This window comes from Macrobrachium rosenbergii, chromosome 53 (genome assembly GCF_040412425.1).
Source record: "Macrobrachium rosenbergii isolate ZJJX-2024 chromosome 53, ASM4041242v1, whole genome shotgun sequence".
Classification (NCBI taxonomy): Eukaryota; Metazoa; Arthropoda; class Malacostraca; order Decapoda; family Palaemonidae; genus Macrobrachium; species Macrobrachium rosenbergii.
In genome coordinates, this window is record NC_089793.1 from 30,087,824 (window position 1) to 30,105,323 (window position 17,500).

The window sequence follows — 17,500 nt, forward strand, 5'->3', positions numbered from 1 at the left end:
TAAGGAAAACAAAGAAGAACGTTCGTGTAAACCAAAGCTTAAAGCCCGGAATTAATAATGATTTAGTCATACATTCAAACATATTTCCTCAGATATCAAAAAGTATCCAATAAAGCTAACCCTGGTATTCAATAATAATAATAATAATAATAATAATAATAATAATAATAATAATAATAATAATAAGAAGAAGAAGAAGAAGAAGAAGAAGAAGAAGAAGAAGAAGAAGAAGAAGAAGAAGAAGTAGTAGTAGTAGTAGTAGTAGTAACATGTCAGCTGATTTCTGTTCCGCATTCCTTTATTTAACAGACCCGAGTGTCCAATGAATTTCAATGTAGCAATTTTACTATATTTTATTTTTGGAGGTCCTCCTCTCTATCAGCCATCACTGGATCCATCAGTTGGGTCCTATTTGTGTGTTTGTTTGCTTGTTACGATTTTTAACCTCATTAAGAAAACGCGTTTTTCACTGTCGCTTCAGGTTTTGAATAAATATGTCTTCAATTTCTTAATGCACGTCTTTTTTTTTTTATTCAAAGAGTCGCACGCACAATGTTGAACGACCACCAAACACTTGTTCTTTATAACCTTAATAACAAACTGAATTATAATCTTAATAACAAACTGAATTATAAAATCGTCATTTTTCACATGGAATGAAATGCGTGATTGTATATAACAATTCTCAAAACAATCTAGACATTACACACGAGTGCCCGAAACAGTCGCCTGCTCTTACCAGTGCCACTGTTTCATTGCCAATATATCAACAATTTCCGTGATTATGACGAGAGAGAGAGAGAGAGAGAGAGAGAGAGAGAGAGAGAGAGAGAGAGAGAGAGAGAGAGAGAGGACTGGAACTATTTTAAATAAAATTTTTTCTTTGGCAAGTGGCTAGTATGCTATAATACATTACGTTTACGAAAGCAGTGCCTCTCCTGCACCTCGGACAAGATTTGCTTGACAGCATTTCACTGGAAACCGTTTGGTAGCTTTTCAAAGACCGCTGTTTAGAATATAAAATTTAGGCCAAAGGCCAAGCGCCGAGACCTGTGAGGTCATTCAGCGCTGAAACGGAAATTGAGAGTATAGGTTTTAAAGTTGTAACAGGAAGAAAACCTCCCAGTTGCACCATGAAACAATTGCTAGGAGAGGGTGGAAAGTAAGGTGGAAGAAAGAAAATATAAATGGTGGTACAGTAAAAGGACTGAAGGGGGTTGCAGCTAAGGGCCGAAATGACGCTGCAAAGAACCTTAAGTAGGGCCTATAATGTACCGCGTGAGGTACACTGATGGGGCTACCCCACTACGGGTAAAGATCGCTGTCTAAATGATTCCAAAATTCACAACATCTCTTCTGCATACGAAAGGTATTTCGTTAAAAAAGAATAATTAATCATAAATTATTCAATAATAATCCACTAATGCCTATCTTTCGAATTATGTCGTAATCTTTCCATAAAACCCCACGCAAGAGATATCTTTTCGCCAAGGTTAACTTTAGAGAGAGAAAAATATATATATATGTATATTATAATATACATACATTTTATATATATATATATATATATATATATATATATATATATATATATATATATATATATATATATATATAATATCTATATATATATTATAAATCTGCTGTATACAACAGCTATAAAATACAATAAAAAAACAAAAAAATGGTCAAAAGCTTTAGAGATATCCGAAGAAGCAATTAAATAAAAATAAAAAAAAAAACGATGTGCGCAAATGCCCGAAGAGGGGATGACAAACAAAAATCAAGAGGAAACCAGAAGTAACATGCATTTACTCAAACATTTTTGGAAAGAACGTAATTTTCTTTATACCCTAAAAACATCCCAGGCGAACTGACAGGAGTAGCAGATCACCTCAAATCTTGTATTTTGTGATAAAGGGAGTTGGTGGACGGAGGTTAAGACGGAGCTGGAGAGAGAGAGAGAGAGAGAGAGAGAGAGAGAGAGAGAGAGAGAGAGAGAGAGAGAGAGAGAGGATTGGAGAAAAGCAAAAGGGGTTTGGTAATGGAACAGATTAAGGTCGAAGGACAGAGAGGGAAATATAGGTGATAGGCCAGCAGGGAGGGGGGGAGGGGGCAATTGAGGGTCGTGCAATGAAAACATTGGTTGGGGGGCGATTGAAAAGTCTGTTGGCCTCGGCAGCTATGAAAATGTCGGCGATATTGCAATGCTGTAAAAACGGTGCTACTTCATCTGACATGACCAAGTGTATATAAATAGGTTCCTCCACTTTTTCTTCTTCGGATATTTATGCATGATAATGAACCCCCTTTCTTTTCCTTCGTGAATTGATCAGATCATTTACTAAATTTATGAAGCAAGTTTAACCCTGAAAATATATGGGAAGATTTTGCTTCATAAATTTAGTAATGGTCTAGGAGACTTCCGGTAAACATCCCAAATACTTTGTCGCATACATAAAATTAAAAATATTATGTGTATTATTTAATATTACCGAAAAATGCATACACTTACATGACAATGGAAGCGTGGAAATTCCATTATGTAAAAATGCAATGTAAAAGTAAAAGTAACGCATACTATAATTGAACAAGTTTATAAATACACATTCATAAGGCGAATTAATGTATTCTAATGTAAGTTAACACTTACCACAAACTCCTTAGCATGTATAAAGTAACGACACTTACCTGAAAAAAAAAACAGTAATGAGTAAAAAGAGAATAACACAATGATGAATATAAAAATCAAGTAGATTAAAATGTATGATGAGTAATAGAAATTTAATAAATAAATACTAAAATAAACAAAAGTGCTACCAAAAACACGAAGCTGATTCCCAATATTCTGTTTTTTTACAGAGGGCTTTGTAAAAAAAAAAAAAAAAGATGAATTGAGAAAGATAAAAAAAAAAGGTGGGGAGTGGGGCAAAAGGGTTTCCTCTAGTTTATCAAGTTTTGGCAAATTTCACCATTTTTTCCCACGCAGAATTCATTCTATCACCTTTCTCTTTTCTCAATCTTTTCCTCCTAAATCCAGCGCACAACATCACTCCGTCACTTGTGAAAAACAGATAAATTTGCTTAACAGCAGATCTTATAGGGTAAGAGGACTTTCCATTTACACTTACCTATATCGCACTTCAACTAAACACTTTGGGCATTTCATTTAGGTACAAATTAAATCGACTTTTGCACACACAAACCATTCCGGATCCTCCAAAATAAAATGCCAATTGGTCAACTTCAGATGGTTACACCTTATTGAAAGGTGTAGGTCAACAAACATCTGGAAATGAATGATAATTTTTGAATTACAAAAACCAAATTTTCCTTAAAAACCTAGGCTCAACCTCAGGCAACCAAAGACCACAGTTCAGTTCCAGAGGGGAAACAATCTGAAGGTGGGTTAGGTATCTAGTGATTAGTCGACTATAGCTGGTCAAAGTCAGGATTTAAAAGGACACCCTCTGGCCACCACCATATCTAGTTGAATATATAATTTTATATAATAATTCATATTTACGCACATCCACGACCACACACAACCATACACCACACGTACACATACACACACACTATATATATATATATATATATATATATATATATATATATATATATATATATATATATATATATAATTTTATATATACATATACGAAAATAACATCGCACTCGCTTTATTTTATTATTTCTCCCGTTTTTTATTACTCTTTTTCACAGTTGAGTGACGTGCTCAATGTTTTGCTCTTCTCATCCTTTCATTAATGGATTCCGCTAAGCCAGTTGCATGTTCTCTCTTTCTCTCTCTCTCTCTCTCTCTCTCACACGATTTCTGTTCTCTTCATTTATTACATTTGTGAACGTGAATTTCAAAGGAAAATGTCACTGGAACACAGGAAATGATTTTCATTTCATTGTTAACACAAATCTGTTTTATTTACCTCCCAATATTCATGGAGAATTGCCCGTTATACAAGACCCTGCGTAAACTCCATCTTATGGTAAGGAATATTTAGAGCTCTATAATATTCAATATCTTAATTTCTCCGGCAAATTCTTTTCATTCCCCTGATGAAATCATCATTGTCATAATTCTTCGAGTTTTTCTTGCTCTCTTAAGAAGCTCTTTCTAATATTCTTACTGACAGACTAGAACGGAATGTCTTCTAGATTACGGCCAACCTTTGACTTTTATTCAATGACAGTTCATAAAGAAACTCAATCGTCAGGTTTCCTGTAGTGACGTGTTTAGCGAAGCGTCTTAACTGGTCAGCATGTCGACCCTCATCAAACCTGATTAACTCCCAGAAATAACTAAATATACCTTAGGTAAAAGAACTGTACTTCTTTCCCTCTGACTTCTTTCTAAAACGGTTGCCTTTTGTGTCTTAAGAGAGCACCAATTTCAGTTTATTTTTCGATGACATTTCAGATAATAATCTCACAAAAACACTGATTGAAAACTTAGGGTTTTATTTAGTGCTAACGTTGCCTCAACGTTATTTACCCTTTGTTAAATGAAAACACAATAAATTCCAGTAAAGGCTACTCAACGGAATGAGAACATATCGATGAATATAAATACAGCTGCATGAAAAGGCTTTATCACTGGAATTGGCATAAAAATAATAACGTCAGGAACTTTGTATCATTAGTTAAGTTGTTTCGGTTTTAACTCTTGTTTTTTTCACTTCATAATCACTGTATTGTGTCGAATTCTGATTGGGAATCGAACTGTTGTTATATCACGATGGGTAAAACATGCAAATTGGCTTTCAACACTGATTAATCAGTTGGATTATTTTTCATCATATTGATGAAGAATTTAAATCTAGTTGTTTTGACAATCACAAAAGGGGCAAACGAATTTTTATGACATTAGTCGATGTATAATTCATACCGAAAGGATTAGATTATGGCCATTCCTATGCATTGGAAAAACGAGCTGACTTTTCGCAGCGGTCCTTACGGCGGGTATTCCTCGACTTCTCGCCCCAGTAAGGGTCATATTGAAATACCTTTTGCCCTTAGTTTAGGACTCTTTGCTCCTGCAGGTGTCTGAAGCAATACAAAAAGATCTTACAGACGAAGATATTAATCAGGTTATTTGAGTCTGGTCATCTGTCTGTGGTGTACAGAAAGAAGAGCCATTAGTGTTATTACACAAATTTAGTGATAATGTCTTGAGAAGTCCATTATTATTATTATTATTATTATTATTATTATTATTATTATTATTATTATTATTATTATTATTATTATTATTATTATTATCACAGTCGCCAACCTAGTTGGAAAAGAAGGGTGCAACAATTCCAAGGGCTCCAATAAAGAAAACATCCCATTATGGAAAAAAACTAGAGAGGTAAAGAATAAACTATATACGATATATGACTAAGAAAAACAAATTATATAAAGAGATTAAAACTGTGAAACGAGACCCATGTGAGCCTGCTTAGTACAACTGCATTTTCATTCAACCATTCAACTAATGACTAGGATGACCATTTAGGAAGATCAACCAATAATACTGTCACAGCTGGAACAAAACTTCTGGGAAACTGAATGGTTCTAGACCTCAAAGGAGATAAAGCAATACTGTTAGATTCAAATGAAAGTTTAGTAAGAAGTGGTGGATGGCATGTTTTTGGGACATCTGAATGCATAGGATAATCAGTATCATGAAATATTTTATAAACATGTACTATGAACTACTCGAACAACAGTGCCTTAGATTAATATCAATATGTAGAACAAGAAATCTATTTGTCGTTGAGATTAAATTAGTGAGCATTATACAACACAGCCAAAGAAAAGAATTACAAAATTTCCTTAGGATAGTTTTTTGTTTTTACAAAAATATATTTAAATTTACAGCATTTCAAAAACTACATTCAATCCACTCAGTGATAAAACAAAAAGAAAAATATTTATTTTACTTGTCAGGAAACGGTCACGACGATTGTGTAACCGTAATTAAGAATGGGAATGGTGGGAACTGAATAAACACAAAGACAAAAATCAATGCAATTTACCCATTTCAATTTTTTGAGGAGTTTTGCTACTTCTGTGAGTTGAGACTTTCCCTCTATTAATCTCTTGATATTTTCGACCTCCTCCTTCTCTAAAATCACATTGGAAGATAAATGCAATTGGGTGAAACGTGTATTACAGTTACTCCATGTCTTAACACCTTTCACTTCCTAAAAATCATTCTCAGACAATCTGGAGCAACGTTTTCGAGAACTGATGGGTTATATTAACCCCTAACCCCTCCCCCTCTCTCTCTCTCTTTCTCAAGTATGATTTCAATACTCGATAAAAGAAAGGAAAAACTTATACCTCCCCTTATGAGAGACTTCTGAATGTGAGGTATTATTAAAAGGAATACGAAAGAACTCCACGTAACGAGAGTCAGTGACTCATTAAGTATTGCTGCAAGAACGTCGCGTCCAAGAAACCCATTGTAACGTATTATTCGTTAGCAATGACTGGAAATAGCCAACCTATTTCAGAGGACAGGGCCACGTTTCTAGTAAAAATTTTCATTCAAACCCATTATTCCGTTGCACGACAAGTTTCTAATTATGGTTACTGCTCCCGTGATTAGTATGTACATAATTCATGTTAAAAAAACATCAGATGTGAAAAGATTCAAGAAACATGTCAATAAAACTCTGTAGACAAGTACACTACACATGAACAAACATTATGTCTCAGTCCCTATCACATAAGGGTACATCTCTATTGCCAAACCGTCTCTCTGCTTCCTTGTTCTACTAAGTACTATAAGCCATCCAGCTCTCTGAAGATCTTAAGAGATGATTATGCAAATTGGCTCTCTGGTCAGATCCTCCCAAGGATTTCTCCCTAGGCCCTTTCGCCAAAGTAAATATCTATGGATTCTTGGATGTCATTGTCATGCTTCTGTTTAAAGGAAGGGTAAATATTCATTTGAGTAATGACGTATTCCCGTATGCAGGAACATAAAGGATTATATGAAGATTAGGTCCTTCAAATTGCAGATTCACATTTCTTACTTGACTCTCGAGTGGGATGGACTTTCATAGGGAGACTGTGCGCGCACTGACGTTTATAGGAAATTAAACAACTTCAAATTACATAATGTTTCTTTAAAAGAAAAGTGAATTATTGCTAAACAAGGAGATAAAAATAAATTGCAATCTGATTACACCACAATGAGAACAGCTTTTGGAATGCGGATTATGAATGACAGTTCGTTGATTCAGAACAATCTTACTGTTAAAACACACATTTGCATAATTTTTGGCCTGTTCTATCGAAATGAGCTTGCATCACAATTTATATGTATCTTCACAATTGAAATATTTTGCTATGTGAAATTCATTTGAATTATCAGCCTTTATTTCAATAAACATCTGGGGGAAAACATTTCTGTTTCCGTAAGTGTGCGTTTTAAGTGTTTTTTTTCACACGTGTTTTGGGCAATTAAATTTTGAGAGATGCCTTTTCAAGTATATAAAAAAATTCCAAACTACTGCCATGATTCTGATATGATTAATCGACATATATATATGTCAGGTTCTGGACATTCTCACATACAAGGAAAGTCCATTGTATAACTGTCATAAATCATAAATAAAAACAGGTACAAATCAAATACAGGTTTTTATTAAGTTTTTAGGAAAATTATCATATAAAGCTATAAGAAATAAGAAGAGGAACAGGAACCAAAATGAAAAAAAAAACTAAGCGACAAAATTAAAAAGTCGATTCCAGGCGTAAAAGCAAAAAATTCAGAAAACTATCAAAAGGAAAAACTATAAAGTTGCAGCTATATGGATTTACACACACACACACACACACACACACACACACACACACATATATATATATATATATATATATATATATATATATATATATATATATATATATATGTTATATATTGTCCTCTACCTCAAAACATCTTTATATTATTCTATTAAACACGAATACGTCCCACTGCATCCACTGGCATTATCATTCAGACGAGCCATAAGACAAAGGAGGTCTCCAGGAGAATCCCCATAAACTCGGCGTCTTTGAAGACGCAAGAGCCAGAGAGGACCAGCCAAAGAAAGCATGATTTGCATGATCATCTCCAGGGATCTTCTTGCGAGGCTAAGAAGACTTTGGGAACGCGCTTGGACAAGAGGACACTGCAAATAACAAAGGACGACCAGGACAATGCAAACAACAAAGGGAGCTCAGGACACTGCAAACACCCAAAGACGGCCAGTACAATGCAAACAACAAAGGACGCCCAGGACACTGCAAACAACAAAGGACGCCCAGGACGCTGCAAACAACAAAGGACGCCCAGGACACTGCAAACAACAAAGGACGCCCAGGACGCGGCAAACAACAAAGGACGCCCAGGACGCTGCAAACAACAAAGGACGCCCAGGACACTGCAAACAACAAAGGACGCCCAGGACACTGCAAACAACAAAGGGAGCTCAGGACACTGCAAACAACAAAGGACGGCCAGTACAGTGCAAACAACAAAGGACGCCCAGGACAACGCAAACAACGATGGACGCCCATCAGGGGGTGTTGGCTGGCTTATGCCATCACTCGTCCTATGGTGGCTTGTGTAAGTGGTAAGACGTGATAGATATTAAGGATTCCTGGAGTGGACCAATTATGCTTAACATTCAAGGTATAATGAAATACAAAAACATTAATGTGGCCTTATTATAAATTGAGTTTGCAGAACCTAATGGAATAACAACAAAATCTCAATAATTATTGAAATTTCAAGTTTGTTCTTCTGCATAACGTAAAATCTAATTTGCAAAATTAGGCCGCCACAGCATTTCGATGACAAATTAGAGCCCGAAACTGAGTAGCAGTAAGCGCAAATCAACACCGAGAAACGCAGGTAATTTTATCTCTCTCTCTCTCTCTCTCTGCGTTTTCTTAAAAATTATATTTGTGAAACCAAATTAATTCCTTTAACTAAAGCGTGGCAACAGCCTCCTTGCTGCAAATCAAAGAACTTAACTGACAGCATTTTAGGGACACAAATTTTCTTGCTTCTTTATAACGCCTTGAAAACATTGTAAACAAAATGTATTTTTCTACATACAACAAATATACGCCGAGGGCCAACATTTTCTTGATGAATGAAAACATAACAAGAGGAAAAAGTTTCACAACAAACGCTGCGGATAAAAAAAAATAAAAACTGTTAAGAGCGAAGAAGGAGGAAAGAGAAGAAATAAGTAACACCATTACCCTAAAAATTAGCCTCAGCCCTTTTGCGTTCTCACAGCAAAAAAAAAAAAAAAAAAAAAAATCGTGTTAAAACCAAACTCGACCGCACATAATCAAACTATTATTCTCAGCCAGATGACTATAATTTGCAGCCATTATTATGAACATACAATATCACCTGCATTATCTCAGTCCATTCATGCCACGCTTGTTTTTCATTCAGCCTCGATCATGATCCCACCTTTCAAATTAATGAAACTTAAAGCTGCCGCCACACTGCAGTGATTGAAACCACATAAATACACCGTCAATTATCATCTGATACGCCCTCAAATTTACACCACCGCCGGCACACAAGAGGTCAACAGTAGAACTGGTACTGGAATATAAAATTTGGGCCAAAAGCCAAGCGCTGGGACCTGTGAGATCATTCAGCACAGAAAGGGAAATTGAAAGTAAAGAAGGTTATAGTTTGTAACAGGAGGAAGAACCCGCAGCTGCATTATGAAACAACTATTAGGAGAGGGTGGAAAGTCGTATGGGAGAGAGAGAATGTGAACGGAGGTACAGTAAAAGGAATGACAGGGATTGCAGCAAGGGGCCTAAGGAACGCTACAAAAAAAGAACTTGAAGTATTGTCTAAAATGCACCGCATGAGGTGCACAACGGCACTACCTTCCTATGTAGGTCAACACTAGAGAGTTTCATTACGAAATACAGAAATGACAAACATTTCAAATAAGGTTTTGTTCTCTTGACCCCTTTATGAAGAAAAACTGTTTCCCCTCCTCGTCATTCTCAGATCTTTCTCATCCTGTTATTTTATCATCTAAGGAACATAATAATAATAATAATAATAATAATAATAATAATAATAATAATAATAATAATAATAATTTATCTCTACTTTTCCCCATGTATTTTTTTTTACCTTGACCTATTGTCAAGGTCTCAGGTCCCTAACCTAAAGGTTACACAATATTTCTCCGATTTTCATGAAACAGGAGCAGGGGGCGTGGGAGATATCGGCAATTATCTTCTCCAGACATATATTTTGACCCTGACCTATTTTCTAAGGTCTCAGATCCATTTAAAAACAATTCGCGCTGGGGCCTTGTGATAGTTTTTCCCAGATAATTCTTAGCTGGACCAGTTTTTCAAGGCCACAGGTCGATGTTAGGACGAATAGCAGTTAATTTTTCAAACATTTAAAACTCTGTTTTGACGTGTAATAATCTAGTTTTGAGGGCAAAAAAGGCACTTTTAGAGGGCCTTTTTTGCCCTCAAAACTAGATTATTACACGTCTAACATTTAATTTTCATGCCACAGTAAATATGATTTTACTCCTTTGTTTTTTCTCATTATCCTTCATTATTTTTGGTTTTGATCTTTACATTATTATTATTTGATCTTTACAGGACAATAATAACAACATACGTTTATTTGGTAAAATGATAGTAAAGTGAACCTTATGAATTAAAGAGTTTTTGATTGAAAAAGTTTTAAAAGAGTATTTATAGTGAATCAAAAGAGTCATTTCATTAACTCCAGTTGATGAAACTACATCCTCTCTAAAAGAGTCATTTTAAACATTAACTCAGTTCACTATAAATACTAGAGAATTTTTTCCCTAACTCATCAAATACTCTTTAATTCATAAGGTTCATTTTACTATCATTTTACCAAATAAACGTATATTGTTGTTATTATTGTCCTATAAAGGCCAAAACCAAAAATAATAAAGGATGAATGAGAAAAAACAAAGGAGTAAAATCATATTTACTGCGGCATGAAAATTAAATGAAGACAACGTACTTTAAATTGGGTACGCATTTTTGATGCAGAATTACATATGTATGAGTCATTACAAATGAATGCTTTAAATGCATTTACCTCAAAAATATCTTAATTAAGAGTATTCAAAATGGAAAAATGTCTTTTTACGCAGAATTTTTTTTTATTGCCAAAAGAAACTTTTGCCTAAAAGAAACCTCTATATGGAAGCCCCTAGAGATGAATTCTCTCTCTCTCTCTCTCTCTACTAATGAAGTCTCTAGAGATGAATTAAAATAGAGGCAGTCTCTCTCTCTCTCTCTCTCTCTCTACTAATGAAGTCTCTAGAGATGAATTAAAAATTATCTAAATAAAGTCTCTCTCTCTCTCTCTACTTATGAAGTCTCTAGAGATGAATGGAAAAATAATTTAAGTCTCTCTTCTCTACTAATGAAGTCTCTAGAGATGAATTAAAAATAATTTGAGAAAACTCTCTACACATCTCTCTCTCTCTCTCTCTCTCTCTCCCCTTATGAATTAGTTTCTAGAGATGAATTAAAAAATAATTTAAGAAAACTCTCTATGATCTCTCAGGATGGATTAAGAATCTCTCTCTCTCTCTCTCTCTCTCTCTCTATACTAATGAAGGAGTCCCTGCTGATGAAATAAAAAAATTAATGGTCCTTTTGGAGTCACTCAAGCTTGGCCAAATGACTCTTCCGGTCACTCAAGCTTAATCCACTGACCCATCCGGTCTCTCAAAGCTTAACCACGTGGTCGACCCGACCATTCAAGCTTTTAGAAGCAGGCTGGCGGAGCAGGACGCTATGCAGCTTACATGGTTCAACCAAATCTTAATACAATAACTTCGCCGTCATCTATTAAATTTTGTTAGCATAAAGCTTTCGTCTTTTTATTAAAGTGAAAGATGATATTCTCTGTTAACGTGCAACATTTTCGTTTACTATCAAATTAAGTACGTCTGTAAGTGGAGGTTATGAGGGTGAACTGTTGACAAGTAACGGAATGGAATTTAGAATGTACGCCAAAGGACAATCGCTGGAGCCTCTCGAAGTCATTCAGCGCCCAAAGGGAAACTGACAGTAGAAAGGTCTAAAAGGTGTAACAGGAGGAAAATCTCTCACTTCCACTATGAAATAATTGTTGGGAGAGTGTGGATAGCAACACGGAAGAGAGAATAAGAATGGAGGTTGAGTAAAAGGAACGAAAAGGGTTGCAGCCAGGGGCTGAAGGGACGCTTTAAGAATCTCAAGTAATGCCTACAGTGCACCGAGTGAGGTGCACTGATGGCACTACCCACCTACGGGTTCGACCAGTAAAAAGAATAGTGAACCAAAAAAAAAAAAAAGGTTACTAATTGTCAATTACTAGAGGATGAATATAATAAAAATAACCCCTGTCACCGCAAAGATTAACTCATCTACCTGTCAAACTGACACAAAGCAACAAGTTCTCCAGAAAGCAGCACAGATGAACATCAGCAGGATTTTGCATCTGTCCTCTGTAAATTATTTGTGATCTAAAAAAGAATAAAGTTGGATTAAATGTGTTTAAAAACCTGAATGAAATTCTGATATGTTTTACTACAATAGATGTTTAGGCAATAAGGGACTAATTTTAAGGATAAGATCCAGCACTAATTTTTAGGGATGGGCTGAACCTTGTCTAGAACAAGGGTGAGTGAGAAAACTAATATTAGAAAAACAGAGGAAAAGCACAGGAAGAATAGAACAGAATGTAGAATTTAGGCCAAAGGCCAAGCGCTGGGACCTATGAGGTCATTCAGTGATGGAACTGAAACTGACAGTAAAAAGGTTTGAAAGGTGTGACAAGAGGAAAACCTCGCAGCTGCACTATGAATCAATTGTTAGGAAAGGGTGGACAGTAAGAAAAAAGAAACAAATTATGAACGGAGGTACAATAAAAGGAATGAAGGGGGGTTGCAGCTAGGGGCCGAAGGGACGATGCAAAGAACCTTAAGCATTGCCTACAGTGAATCGCATGAGGTGCACTGTCGGCACTACCCCCTTGCGCCAAGGAAAAGTACAGAACACACTGTTACGAAATTTTTTTCAAGAATCATAAATAATCTTGAGACGAACTAACTAAACATTAACACTCTTCTCACCAGAGGACATATCCATGTTTTTCCTTCAAAATAACATGTCGTCAGGCCACAGAGTCGCAGTTCACTGATTTTAAACAGAGCCTAGACATGCCTAACAAAGACTTTTCGATTTACAATTCAAAATCAATTAACGCCATAAACAGGCTGCAGTCCTTTGTATAATGACAATGCTATTGGGTTATGCAGGAGCTGGTACACTTATCTCCGAAGTGAATAAGGAAACAGCAAATAGCTCTCACATTACATTTCTCTCTCTCTCTCTCTCTCTTTTGCTGTCTTCGCACCTTTTTCAATTCTGGCGTCATTCGTTTCAATCACTCGGTTTTTATTTCCTTTTCCTTGCCTTTTTTCTTTTTCTTTTAATCAAATCGGAGGTCATGAACCCGAGTATTCCTGCAGCGGCTGCATCAATTGGACAGAATCTTATTGGACTTCTGTAATTTTGAAAACGATAACGCAGCCGTTAAGTAATTTATTTAAAAAGCTTTAATATATATAGTACATATATTATATTAATATATGTATATAATATATAAATATATATATATATATATATATATATATATATATATATATATATATATATAACCTCAGTGAATAGCTACAAATCAAAAACAGAACAAAAGACCCAGCAGCAAACAAACATGATACATATATCATTAAAAAAATTCTTTTGAGAACAATCATTTTATTACATACACTCTCGTTCGAAAAAAAAAAAAACAATATCAGAGTGGAGTGCAATCATAACATGGTTATACCCTCTAGTGATTCCTGCGCCCTCACAATAAAACCTGAAAGAAAATAATCCCCTCCGGTGTAGCTACAGAGCCATTCCTTCCCGCCCAAGAAAAAGACGAAGTCCAATTGCATTAACGATTCTTATGTGGAGACGAGGGCTTATGAGGGATCTCTGGCCTGGATCTCTTTTAAATCTACGTTCAATTTCCTGTCACGACACATGGATCACTCGGATCAAAGCGGGATGGAAGGCAGATGATCCTTCGATCGTGAAACACCAGCCATAAAACCACGTTAACGATAGCAATATGCATGATGGGCCCGCGCAGCATTAAGATCAGAGAGAGAGAGAGAGAGAGAGAGAGAGAGAGAGAGAGAGAGAGAGAGAGAGAGAATGTCCGCAGATAAGATATATCTAACAACACTATACAGAGAGAGAGAGAGAGAGAGAGAGAGAGAGAGAGAGAGAGAGAGAGAGAGAGAGAGGAGAGAGGGGGAAGAACATGCTTTTTTTTTCTTTTCCGTAACTTTCAATCTAAGCCTTGAACTCGAGTCCTTCCCTTTTAGAAAAAAAAAAAAAAATCATCTCAGACAAATCTTTGAGAATGACAGAAAATTTGGAACCGTATGCATATCCTTAAGGGGAGTGACCTCTGTTTCATAGTAGTACAAAATAATAAAGCTCTCACTTTCTCTGTTTTAAAAACACCTAACCAACTTCATAATTTTCAAAAATTATAAAAAATGGTACGGAGTGAATATTGCAATGTGTCTTCATTTTTAACTTTGTACATATCGTACTTCGTTGCCTTAAAACATCAATGTATCTCCAAATTTCCAGTAAGGACCTGAGAAATGTGTCTGAGGCAAGGCCATGTTTTGTATCCTCAGCTGTGTAGTATCTTTATCGATAGAGTGATAGTGGGATAAGAAAATGATTCGTGAATGGAGTGCAGGAAGGGAGATGGTTTGGTCATATGAAGAAAACAGGAGAGCGGAAACACTAGAAGAGGTATATTATCGGTGAAAAAGAAATGCTTGGATAGAAGGCCTTTCAAAATACAGGAAAGATAGTACGTACAAGGGAGAAGGAGACTGGGACCACCAAAAGTTGCTATCCTTCTCATTCCCCGCCAGAATCTTGGTATGATATTTCAGTCTCCATGTCTTTCTCTACTTTGGCTGCAGTCCAACACGCACATCTAACTACCAGGTCTATAATTCAATGTTCACGTCAACATCCTCTAGGAATTTTATGCCAAGTGCCTAAATTGCACCCACTTGTTTACTATCGAACCCTAGCACGACTCATTGTGTCATGACCACATGACTGACTTAGTATATGTATGCATGTGTGTATATATGTATACACATACATACATATATATATATAATATATATATATATATATATATATATATATATTTATACATATATATATACATATATATAAATACACATACATAATACATATGGTATATATATATATATATATATATATATATATATATATATATATAAATACACATACATAATACATATATATATATATAATATATATATAAATACACATATATACATACATATCTGAAGAGCTTAATCACTGAAGGACTGTTCTGAGTCGCCGTGGCACACCAATTACCCTAATTAACGGGGCTGAGAAACTTTTTAATGCCTTCTCTTTTGCAGAAGCTTCAAGAGTCCCACTCAAGGGAGGCTCTCGCATTCATGGGTCACGTTCTTGCTTTCCCGACCTCTTTTCTTCTGTCTAAGTCGCTGGAGCAGGTCGCACGGTGAGTGCGCGCGCCCGTACCCGCCCTGTGTGTGTGTGTGTGTGTGTGTGTGTGTGTGTGTGTGTGTGAAGTAGGAGTTATCATACAATGAAAGTCCGTCATTTGCATGATGAAACCGGTAGATTAATATTCGGAGTGGTATTTATGCTGTACTAATTACATCAATTAATTTTCTTATTCCTTCTAACTTCTATACGTTTGTGTGTGTGTGAAGCTGCAGGTGGCACACAATGAACGTCTGTCATTTATATGATGAAACAGTAGATTAATTTTAGGTGTGCCACTTATACTTTATCATAATATTTATTAACTTTTGGTATACCTTCCCGTTTTAATTTTCTGTAAAAGAAAACTATTGTGCCGGCTTTGTCTGTCCGTCCGCACTTTATTCTGTCCGCCCGCAGATCTTAAAAACCACTGAGGCTAGAGGGCTGCAAATTGGTATGTTGATCATCCACCCTGCAATCACCAAACATTCCAATTTGCAGCCCTCTAGCCTCAGTAGTTTTTAAAATTTTACTTAAGGTTAAAGTTAGCCATAATCGTGCTTCTGGCAACGATATAAGATAGACCACCACCGGGCAGTGGTTCAAGTTTCATGGGTCGCGGCTCATACAACATTATACCGAGACCACCGAAAGATAGATCTATTTTCGGTGCCCTTGATTATATGCCGTACAGAAAACTCGATTGCGCTAAAAGAAACTTCTGCGCATTTCTTGTTTATTTTCGTCGTCAATTGGTATGAAGTCATATTGTTATATTATGAAGCCGGTGGATTTACTTTAGGAGAGGCACTTATGCAGTATTAATATTAGTTATTAATTTTTCTATACCTTCTAATTTTTATTTGCGCCGTTAATTGGTATTATGTTGTCTTGTTACAATATTATGAAACGGGTAGATTGCTTTTCGGAGTGGTACAGAAAAAATTACTTAAATGATATTTCATCTACTGAATCATCTGGAAATGTGTGTTAAATTAATATTTATGCTCAAAATTATAGTAGTAATCGTATAAAATTAATAAAACTAATGGAAAGCAAACCCCCGCCCAGGCCACTCAACATTTTTTCAGTGAATAAATTTGTTTCCTTTTACCTATGCGTAGTGAAACATTTGTGTACAAAATTTGTATCCAGTTCTTTGATCACGACCTTTGACTGTTAAAGGTCAAAGTTGATTTACTCAGCTTTGCGGGAATAACTGATATTAAATGCTAATTCGAAAAGGATCTCATAACTATGCAGCCGGAAACATTATTTCTTACAAAGGGCGAGATACTTTCCATGACAACAAATTGTCCGTTTTAGGTCGATTACTATCAACACACAATAAAAATCAAGTAAAAAATGCGACGAAGTTTCTTCGGCGCAATCGAGTTTTCTGTACAGCAGCTACAGCTCATAATCAAGGCCCCCGAAAATAGATCTGTCTTTCGTTGTTTCGGTATAATGCTGTATGAGCCGCGGTCCATGAAACTTTAACCGCGGTCCGGTGGTGGCCTGGCCTACGTATATCGTTGCCAGATGCACGATTATGGCTAACTTTAACCTTAAATAAAATAAAAACTACTGAGGCTAGAGGGCTGCAATTTGGTATGTTTGATGACTGCAGGGTGGATGATCAACATACCAATTTGCAGCCCTCTGGCCTCAGTAATTTTTAAGATCTGAGGCGGGGGTCAGAAAAAGTACGGACAGAAAAAAGTGCGGACGGACAGACAAAGCCGGCACAATAGTTTTCTTTCAGAAAACTAACAAATCTCGTGAGGATCACCTGACGAATATATGT